The following is an 11119-nucleotide window of genomic DNA, read 5'->3' on the forward strand; positions in this document are numbered from 1 at the left end:
TTTTTTTTTTTTTTTTTTAGCTTTTAGAGATGGGGTTTAGCTATGTAGTTCAGACTGGGCTTGAATTCACCATGTAGCCCACACTGGCCTCAAACTTGATGTGCTCCTCCTGCCTTAGCCTCTGAAATTCTGTGATTAAAAGGTGTGCACCACCACACCTGGTCTCCCCCCCCCACACTTTTTTTTAAAGAGAGATGGAACCCAGAGGCCACATATAAGTATCACCCACTCCTAGGGACATTTTTGTTTGTTTGTTTGCTTGTTTGTTCTGGTACTGGGATTGAATTTATGACCTTGTGCTTTCCAGGCAGGCGGAAGAACCACTGAGCTAAATCCCCTGCCCCCTAAAAACATTTTTGATTGTCATGAGGGGACTAACAGGGCCTCTAGTGGGCAGAAGACAGAGCTACAGCTAAACTACAGTGAGCAGAGTTAGGATGGGTTTGAGATTAGGATTAGGGTTCTGTTAACCCTGCCTTGCTTTTGTTCTACCTGATCCTACCTTGTGTTTTTTTGGATGGGGGTTCGTTGTGTTGGGAATTGACCACAGGGCCTTTGCACTGAGCTGTATCCCTAGCCCATTTTATTTTACTGTATACTTTGAGGCAGTGCTATGGTGTATACCTAGTTGTTCCCCTAAAGCCTCATGTGCTTTTGAGAGGTGGCTGCCTCTTGGGTGTGTGACCCTCTCTGGATTAAGGGTGTGATACGGACTGATCCAGCAATTTAGAGCTGGGTGTGATGTTGGGAGGTGGAGCTCAGACGGAAGAGGTGACCCGCTGGCCTGCCAGACCCATATAAATCCCTCCTCCACCCGTGATCCCTCTCTGCTTCCTGCTGCCATGCCCTGGAGCCGGCTGACTACGGACTAAAACCCTCACAAATTGTGAGCCCCAGTAAACCTTCTCCCCTTTAAACGGGGACTGTTGGGTATGGTTTCTCCATGATGGGACAGAAACCGAGACAGATTTTGGTGCCAGGAATGGGCCATTGCTGTGACACCAGCTTACCCTACAGTTGAGAAGCTTTTGGTGTTGGTTCCTGGTAGAAGTTTGGAAAAGTTTGGAGATGCTGGCTGGAGAAGCCCTAGAAGTCAATGAAGTCAACTTGAAGGGAGATTCTGCCCAGAGCTCAGAAGCTCAGGATGCTTTGATATGCAAGAAAAATAAACTGCTGTCCACTTTTTTTTTTTTTTGTCTTTTTGAGACAGGGTCTCACTATGTACTTGAGACTGACCTGGAATTCACTATGTAGCCCAGGCTGTTCTCGAACTCACAGCGATCCTCCTGCCTCAGCCTCCTGAGTGCTGGGATGACAGGTGTGCGCCACCACACCCGACTGCTGTTCACTATTAATCAGGTTTTCTTTTCTTTTCTTTTCTTTTCTTTTCTTTTCTTTTCTTTTTTTTTGGTACCAGGGATTGAACTCAGGTTCTTGCTCTTGCAAGGCAGGCCACTGAACTGCTGAGCTAAATCCCTGGCCCCAGGTTTTCTTTTCTTGTGGCCTAGATCATTCTTGATATAATAGGAGATATTTGGGCTTCGAGAATTTTTAAAAAAAAATAAAGCAAACTGGTTTTTACTTGAAAAAGAAGAAGGAGGAGGACAAGGAGGAAGAGAAGAGGAAGAGGAGGAAGAGAAGGAAGAGGAAAAAAAAATGAACAGGATGGTGATTAAAAAGCAGATGGTTAAGACCGGACTCAGGAGATTTCAGTTAGGAACATAGACTCCATTAGCAGTTGGAGTCCAGAACACGTAGGTTACACAGTGGCAGAAAAGTTGTCTACATTTTGCTGCTGTCCTGAGATATTGCAGGAGACTGAGATTAAGGGTGGCACACTAATTCATCTGGCAGAGGAAATTTCAAGACAGCCCAACATGCAGGTTGTCGCATGGATACTACTGGGGGCTTTTAGCCAACTCTGCATGGAGAATCAAAAGCAAATGGCCTACTGATGGCTCCTTAGGGTTTTTCAGTTTTGTCAGAAAGTACTTGCAAAATTGGAGCAGAGATGAGCCAGGCATGGTGGCACACACCTAAATCCCAGTGCTTGGGAGACTGAGGCAGGAGGATCACCATGAATATGAGACCGACCTGGGCTAGAGAGTGAGACCCAGTCTCAGAAATCAAAAACAAAACAAAACAAAAAAAGATGATGGAGTAGGGGGGAGTTTGGTTGAAGGAAAGATCAGAGATTAGCACTAAAAATCTCCAGATTTTTTTGAGTTGAGACTGTAGGAAGGATGCCTGAAGGGCACCAGAGGAGACACAAGACATCTCCCTCTGGGTTGCAAAAGTGAAAGACTTTGCCTTGAGGCAAGAGCCCCAGGGCATTTTATTTGCAGAAGGGCTGCCTAGGGCATTGATTTCCCAGACCTCAGTTCACAGCACTCAGCCATCCAGGCACCGAGAGGCCAGCACCACCATGATCCAAGGGGGCCAGACTACTGCATGAGCCAGCAGCGGACCTTGTCCTTGTCCACATGGTGCTGGTTTAACTGGCATTACAGCATGTAAGAGTTCCAGGCTCATGGAGCCTTCCACCCAGATTTCACCGCAAGGCCAGGCAGTGTACCCCTGGGCAGTGCGTGAAGCTCTGAGAATCCAGAAGTGCAGTGGACAACTCTGGAAGTTCCATAGGTGGTGCTGTAGGGGTGGGGCTGCTGAAGCCATTCGGAGTTCCAATCTCACCACATCTCACCCAACTCTTGAGTCTCTGATGGAATCCAGGGCGATATGCATGCTGAGGGAACATCCTACCCCTGGGCTACATCCCCAGCTTGTATTTTGTTTTGTTTTTAAAGTCGCTAAGCTCGTGGCCATTTTTTTACTCCTCTGGCCTTTCTCTCACAGAATCCTGGTTCTTGTTGGAAGTGGTGGTGCCCGCCAGTAATCCCAGAAGCTGGGGAGGCTGAGGCAGGAGAATCTCCACGAGTTTGAGGCCAGCTGGGCTACACAGGGAGTTCAAGGCCAGCCTGGACTATCTAGAGAGACCCTGTCTCAATCATATCAAATAAATACCTCTGCTAGCCTGCACTTTCTTCCTTTGTACTTAAGACTTTCTGAAACACTGGCTTTGTCAATATTGAGCTTTTTCTCCCTGAACTGTCAGCCTCCCCAAGAATTTACACCAGTACCTGGCATCCGGAAGGCATTCAATAAACACTGCTGAGCTGGATGTGTGTGGCTCAGTGGAACAGCCCTTAACAGTATGTGGGTAAAATTGAGCTTCTTCCTGACCAGGCATTCGTTTTCCTGTGCTGGGGTGCTCTACCCCTGAGATACATCCCCAGCTCCTTTTTTATCTCGTTTCATTTTATTATTTTTGAGATAGGGTCTCCATAAATTGTCCAGGCAGGATTTGAATTTGTGACCCTCCTGCCTCAGCTTCCTGGGATTACAGGTGTGTGCCCATCATGCCCACCTCCAGACGGCAACTTCTGAGGGTCCCCGAGAGACTGTCCCAGCCTAGCCAGCTGGTTCGGAGGTACAGACCAGGGAGAGGGGACCCGGTACGGCAAGGGGAAGACAGGAAGTGTTCGAAGGCTTCTTTAGTAACATCCCTGTATTCCTGATGCCCTTCACAGCCATGGTAGGAAATGGGACCCCTCTCTGTTCCACCCTGACCCGGGCTGAGGGAGAGGGTGCCCGACAGCCTCTCCAGGAGGCACGGGAAGCACTTGGAAGCCAAGTCCAGCCCCTTGGCTGTTTCAAGGGCCCCCTGGAAGCCCCAGAGCACCCCTGCTGTCTGGAATGCCTGGCACCCATTCCCAGCCTGAGGGTGAGGGCCAGGCCTGCAGCATTGAAGGCCGTGTCCACCCACTCGGTTCCCAACCTCACCCTCTACCCTCTTCTTTAAAATATATATTAATAGCCGGGTGTGGTGGCACACGCTTGTAATCCCAGCACTCAGGAGGCTGAGGCAGGAGGATCGCTCTGAGTTCGAGACCAGCCTGGGCTACACAGTGAGTTCCAGGTCAGCCTCAACTATATAGTGAGACCCTGTCTCAAAAACAAACAAAACAACAACAACAGGAAAAAAATATATATTGATGATTGGGCTGGGGATTTAGCTCAGTCGTGCTGCCACCTGCCTCACAAGTGCAAGGACCTGAGTTCTATCCCTGGCACCAAAAATAAAATAAAATAAAACATATATTGATGTATGTTTGCAATACACGAGTTACATTCATTTTGACACATATATATGTATCAGATCTTTTCCTGTTTTTGTTTTCAGACAGGGTCTTGCTATGCATTTCAGGCTGAACTCACTAAGTAGCCCAGGCTAGTCTCGAGCTCATGGTAACCCTCCTGCCTCAGCCTCCCAGAGTGCTGGAAATACAGGCCAATCAGAACAATGAATTCAGGCAGGACGCAACAGTGATGCCTTGGTCGAAAGTTTTGGGAATAATAATTGCATAGTCTCATTGTCTCTGCCCATACTATTCATAGTAATTATTAAGGAGGGAATTGTAACTTCATACGCGAAAATGACAGAACTTTAGCCTAGAGAACATAGTCAAAATTACCAGTAAATGGGGAAGTACAGTTCCTGTACCTCTTGATGTGACCCAAAGGGAAGAGTAGTTATTACTCTGTAGAATTGATAGGGAAAACTTTAATAGCAAAAGCCCTAGGAAATGTCACAATGTAAGACAACTTCTGCCCTTTACTGTTTAGTTCAGAATTAACTGGCACCGGAGATATCTAGTCTCCCTCAAAAATTTTGTAAATGAGCCGGGCGTGGTGGCTCATGCCTGTAATCTCAGCATTTGGGAGGCTGAGGCAGGAGGATCACTGTGAGTTAGAGACCAGCCTGGGCTACTTAGTGAGTTCCAGGTCAGTCTCAACTACACCCTGTCTCAAAAAACCAAAAGACAAACAAACAAACAAAAGTTTGGTAAATGAAAAGAACCATTGTTAGCTTTGATGACTAGACAGGCCCCCCTTCCCCTTGGCTAAAATAGATAACTAAATAAATCTTAAAGGTAACCTCCCCTAACAAAGAAGTGAAGCCTCCGGATTAAAATTCAACTGCCTCAACACCATGTTTTTTTGTTGTTTGGTGGTGGTGCTTTTTGTTTTTTTGTTTTTTGAGACAGGATCTCACTTTGTAGTCAAGACTGACCTGGAACTCACTATGTAGCTGGGATTACAGGCATGCGCCACCACTCCCGGCTGCCCTTTATTATCCTATTCCTCCTAGAATCTCTGGACATAAAAGCTCAGGTTCTCCCAATGCAGCCTCGCTTGCCTGCTTCCTGGAAGCGCTCAGCCTCTGGGAGACCCCGTAACTTCCGTGCCCCCGGGAAAGAGTACGCAACTGCAACGCCCAAGACTACGCTCGGATCCGCCGCCAGGGGGCGCGCTTCCCCGCTAGACCGGGGAGCCCGCAGGCCTGCAAGTACCATACCTGGAGTACCGGAAGGAGTTTTCTTTCAGTGAAAACAACGCAAAAGCTATCTCAATAATTTCTAAATTTCTGGAAAATAACAGTCGTTAAAAAATGTGTAAGAAAAAAGTTAACAAAAATAGCCGCTCTCACGGGAACTCAATATTTTACTTCGCTTGTCATTTGCATGATCAGAATTTTGGTTTTGTTCTATCTTGGGTTTTTATTTTTATTTATTTTGGGGTGGGGTTTGAGACAGGGTCTCACTATGTAGTTGAGACTGACCTGGAACTCACTGTGTAGCCCAGGCTGGTCTCGAACTCCCAGCGATCCTCCTGCCTCGGCCTTCCGGGTGCTGGGATTACAGGAGTGCGCCACCACGCCTGGCTGAAGGGCAGGTGTGTGTAAAAGAAGACTTTCAAGTCCTACTTGCACAATTTAGTGAGACCCTGTCTCAAAAAGACAAAAAATGTGGATGTAACTCACTGCCAAACCCTGGTTTTAGTTCCCAGTATCACATACACACACACCCTTTGATCCAGTGACTCCACTCTGGAGAATTTTACCCTACAGATATAATGTCCTGTATAAAACACCAACCTTCAAGATTATGCGTTGCTGCAGGTGTGGTGAAGCATGCCCCGTGACCCTAGCACTCAGGAAGCTGAGGCAGGAGGATCACCGCTGGAGGCCAACCTGGGCTACACAGTGAGTTCCAGGCCAGCCTGAGCTATACAGCAAGACCCTGTGTCAAACAATCAAGCAAACAAAAACAAACAAAATAATGAACAAGAAAAGGTTATTCATAACTGGCCGGGAGCGGTGACACACACCTATAATCCCAGCACTTGGGAGGCTGAGGCAGGAGGAACAGAAGTTCAAGGCCAGCCTGGGATGCACCCCAAGATCAGGGCTGTATGGACCACACTTCAGGTTCTTGTCTTAAGCCACTCCCTCGAACAAAGGAAAGAAAGGAAAAGAATCGGCCAAACCGCTCTATGAGCGATAAAAATAACTGAACCACAGACACCAACCCAGACAAACTTCAGTGTAACCACTCTGTGTGGGAGGAGCCAGGCAGAGCCAGAGGCCGCAGGGCAGCCCGTTTTATGTGAGACTGTAGAAAGTGCAAGTTAAATATCTGAAGATAAAAAGTAAACAGGTCACGGTCACAAGGCCCTGGGGAGAGGCTGCGAAGGGACACCAAGCCCAACCAGGTGTCACATGTGTCTGTGGCCAGGGCTGCGGGGATAATTTCACAGGCTGAGCCTGAGGCTTCCAACTGCGGCATCCAACTGCACGCTTGACAACTCCCCTGATCAAACTGTCAGTTAACTTCATCAAGGCTGCTAAAACCTGTCTTACTTCATCCAAATAAAAATGTTTGCATTTACTAAAAACAAAGAAAAAAAACAAACACCCTTGAAATTGATTATGAATAAAATATTCCGACCAGAAGAGATGGCACATGCCTGTCACCCCACCACTCTGGGAGGCTGAGGCAGGAGGATTTCAAGTTTGAGGCCAGCCTAGACTAGTGATTTAGAAAGATTCTGTCTTGGGGGTGGGGGGGGGACACAGAACTTTTGTAAACAAGGAAGGGAAGAGGGGTTGAAGAGAGGGGAGGGGAAAGGAAAAAAAAAGCAAGATACGCATATCATGAAGAAGTACAAATTCCTAATGATGAATGTGATCATTATGTATACCTCAAAAGTACCAGTAAAATAGAGAAGATAGAAAGAAAGAAAGAGCAAGAAAGAAAAATATAAAATGGCATGTCTGATGGTGTAAAACTGGGTGCCCCAAAAATGTCCACTACACTCCTTAGTATTCTTTATTGGTTTATTTTTGTTGGTCGAGACAGGGTCTCACTGTGTAGTTCAAGCCTTGCAGTGAACTCCCAGCAATCCTCCTGCCTCAGCCTCCTGAGTGATGGGATGACATACACTTGTGACCAGGCGTGGCTTATTGCTCTTTCCTGGGTGACCTGGGGGCTGTGTTCCCTGCAGTGCCAGGCTCTAGGCTGGGAGGAAGAGCGGTCAGGGCACTCAGATTCTGAGTCATCTTTTCTCCTGCCTCTGCACTCCCTGGCCCAGGGCTGACCCTCCCGCGAGCCCCGGATGTCAGCTGAGGGTGGCAGGAAACGCTGTGGTCAGCTGCCAGCAACAGTGAAGACCATTTTCAGGTCAAGCAGCAGCCCCAACCATCTTATGGCGTCATCCAGCAAGAAATGAGCATGAAGCCGGGAGTGGTGGCTCAGGCCTCTAATCCCGGTACCTGGGAGGCTGAGGCAGGAAGATCACTGCAAGTTTGAGTGCTACAGGGTGAGTTCAAGGTCAGCCTGCACTACACAACCAGATCCTGTCTCAAGAAAGAAAACAAAACAAGATAAAGATAAAAACAAACCAAAGTGCTGAGCATGTGTCCCAGGCCAGAATTTTTTTTTGTTTGTTTGTTTTTGGTACAAGGATCGAACTCTGGTCTTTGCGCTTGCAAAGCAGGCAGCAGACAGAGTGTATTGTTTTAAAGGTACAGTTGTACTGGGCTGCCCACACTGCCCTCAAAGTCATACTCCTCCTGCCTCAGCCTCCAAAGGGATCACAGGCAGGAACCACTGAGTCCAGCCCAGTGTGCATTTTTCCCGACCGCTCCCAGTCCTGGCTGACCTGTGTCTGGCTTCGGAATGGTCCGCCTGCGGGACAGGGATTCAAAGGGTCACAGTGTGGGCCAAGAACACAGCTCTGGAGAGGAGAGGGCCTGGCAGATGGCCTGGGTCAGGGTGTGGTCCCGGGTTTACGTAAGAGTTCTGTTCCCAGGGCGAGGGTCAGAGGGCACAAGCACACATGTGACACACCCTGCAGGGTTCAGAAAACAAGCGAGCGCCTGGCAGGAGGGTGGTGCATCTCCCTCCATGCGTCATGAAGCTTCTGCACGTCCCTGTTGCACGTGTGTGATTTCCAGTCTTTTTGGGGGTACCGGGGATCGAACTCTGGTCTTTGTGCTTTCAAGGCAGGAAGTGGCACCACTGAGCTCCATCCTCGGCCCTACGTGTGTGTATGTGTGTGTGTGTATTACATGTGTTTCCCCGTATGTCCGACTTGATTGCTTTGTTTTCTTTTGCTTTGCTTTGTTTTAGCAGCGATTGAATTCAAGGCCTTCACACTGAGCTGCCTTCTTACTCATTTTTTTTTTTAATAATTATTTTGCACAGCTATCTCCGCCTCAGCCTCCCAAGGGCTGGGATGACAGGCATGATGCTATCACAACCAAATTGGCGGGGGGGAAGGCTGAGATAAGGTCCAGCTGTGTAGTTCAGCCTGGCCTTGAACTCACCATGTAGTGGAAGCTGGCCTCAAACTTGTGGGGATCCTCCTGCCTCAGCCTTCCAAGTGCTGGGATGACAGGCATGCACCACCACTCCCCTGTGCTCTTTTTTCCTTTTGAGATAGGGTCTCACTAAATTGCCCAGGCTGGCCTTGAATTTGTGACCCTCTTGCCTCAGTCTCCCAGACTACTGGGATTGCAGGTATGCACATCCAGGAATCTAGCGTTGGTTATTTTTTATTTATTTGTTTATTTTATTTTATTTTGGTACCCGGGATCGAACTCGGGACCTTGCTTTGCGAGGCAGGCAGAAAAACCACTGAGCTAAATCCCTGGTCCCCTGGCTGACAATATTTATTATCCCACAGCTCATATTGGTCAGGAGTTCCCAGCTGGCAGTCTCCTGCAGGTGCTGACAGGGGTCAGGGGACACTACGGTCACCTCGGAGCTTGACTGGTGCCAGAGAATTGTTCTGTAGACAGCCACTCCCCGGGGGTGGTGGCACAGGCCTGTGATCCCAACCCTCAGGAGGATGGCCTGGAGTTGAAGGTCAGCCTGGGCTACATTGAGAGACCCTGTCTCAAAAATAAGTAAATAAATGCACCACTCATTCCAGCAGGCAATTTATGTACCCCAGGTAGTATTCCCAGTGATTACATATTCATTTAATCCTGGTAACTGTTAGGATCCTAGCTGCTGCTTTGTTTTTGTGGTTGTTCTTTGTTTGTTTTTTAGGCAGTGTCTCCCTTCGTAGCTGAGGCTGGCCCTGAACTCACTATGTAACCCAGCCTGCCCTTGAACTCGAGGTAGTCCTCCTGCCTCCTGCGCCACCATGCCCAGCTCTAGCTGCTGCTCTCCTTAGAAACAGCCCCTGTGCTGTCCGATTGGCACCTCTCCTCCTACCCTACCCGGTGCCCCCGGGGTTAGAGATGGAGGACCTCCCCCCAGGGCCCAGTCTGCTCCATCCCGCTGCCCAGAGCCTGCACCCAGCAGGAGTCAGCTTCCTCTTTTCCTTACTTTTTTCCAGCGTTTGGGTTTGGGGGGTGGAGTTTGTTGTTGTCGTCGTCGTTGGTTTTTTGGGTTTTTTTGTTTGCTTTTTGTTTTGGTACCGGGTATCGAACTCAGGTCCTTGTGCTTGTAAGGCAGGCGGTGGAAACACTGAGCTAAATCCCCAGCCCTTGTCGTCATTTTTTGAGTGGAGGTCTTTCTATGTCATAGTCTCAGCTGGCCTTGAACTTGCTACGTAGCTCAGCTTTACCCTCAAACTCATGATCCTCCTGCCTCAGCCTCCCAAGGGCTTCCAACACCCCTTTCCTTTTCCCATAACAGATTCAGCTCCTGGGCTCTCTTGCTAACTAATTATCTGAACCAGAGCAGCCTGGGGTCAAGGCCAGGGGTAGGGCATGAGGACATCCCCAACAGGAACACTTGGTCAGGGTGACTGTGCTAGGGCTGGGGCAGAGGACACCTTTAGGATAAAGTCCAGGAGAGCTCCAGGCTTGGGAGGATGGGAGCTTTTCATAAAGCGTACAAGGTGCCCCTGAGTCTTCTGTGGTTTTCTTGGTTTTTAAAGTTTTTGTTTTCCTTTTATCTGTACTGGGGATTGAACAGGCTTTTGCACTGAACTACATCTCTAGGCTTTTCTTCATTTTGACCATCTTCCAAGTTTCTAAGGTGCCCAGGCTGGGCTCACATATGTGACCCTCCTGCCTCAGCCTCCCAGAGTTCTGGAATTACAGGCATGCGCTGTCCCTCCCCCTAGCTTAGTTTCTGCCGGTTTTGGGCTGTCTGAAAAAAGACACCAAAGAAGTCCCTCAAAAGCAGCTCTGGAAAAGGCCATCAGGTGAAGAGGGTTTGGATCACTTCTGTTGGCGACGGAAGCCGGGGAAGGGGGGAAGCCCTCTGGGATAGCCTGGGACAGCGCTGTACCCTAGGTGAGAGGCTGAAGGGCCAGGGCGGTGGACAGGCCAGATGGTGGCCATCTGCACCGCCAGAGCGGGGGGTTTCCTCCCTGCCCTTCCGCTCTGCTGGGACCTCTGTCCTGGCGCGCGGCCGGCCTGGATGAGAGTTTGGGTGGCGGCGGGCACATCAGAGAGTCGGGCGTGAGCTTTCGAATTCCACAGGCTGCGCTGCTGGCCGCCAGCCCTGCTGAGTCAACTCGGTTCTTCTTGTGGTTTTTTTGTTTTCTTCCCCTTTCTTTCCCGGTTTTCTCAGCCCACCTGCCCCCGGGGTTCTTCCTGGCAGGCGCGTTTTCTGTGCCAGCCTCCGTGGGGAAGGGGAGGCCAAAAGGAAAGCTTGACTTTGTGGCGCGAACAGCAGGGTCAGCTGCAGAGTCTCGTCTAGGTCATCTTTGGTCCCGCGCTGTCCCCTTCAGGCTCGGAGTGCTGGGGTCTTTCCAC

The sequence above is a fragment of the Fukomys damarensis genome, unplaced genomic scaffold (genome assembly GCF_012274545.1).
Source record: "Fukomys damarensis isolate Sample0158 unplaced genomic scaffold, DMR_v1.0_HiC HiC_scaffold_37, whole genome shotgun sequence".
In the NCBI taxonomy this organism is placed as follows: domain Eukaryota; kingdom Metazoa; phylum Chordata; class Mammalia; order Rodentia; family Bathyergidae; genus Fukomys; species Fukomys damarensis.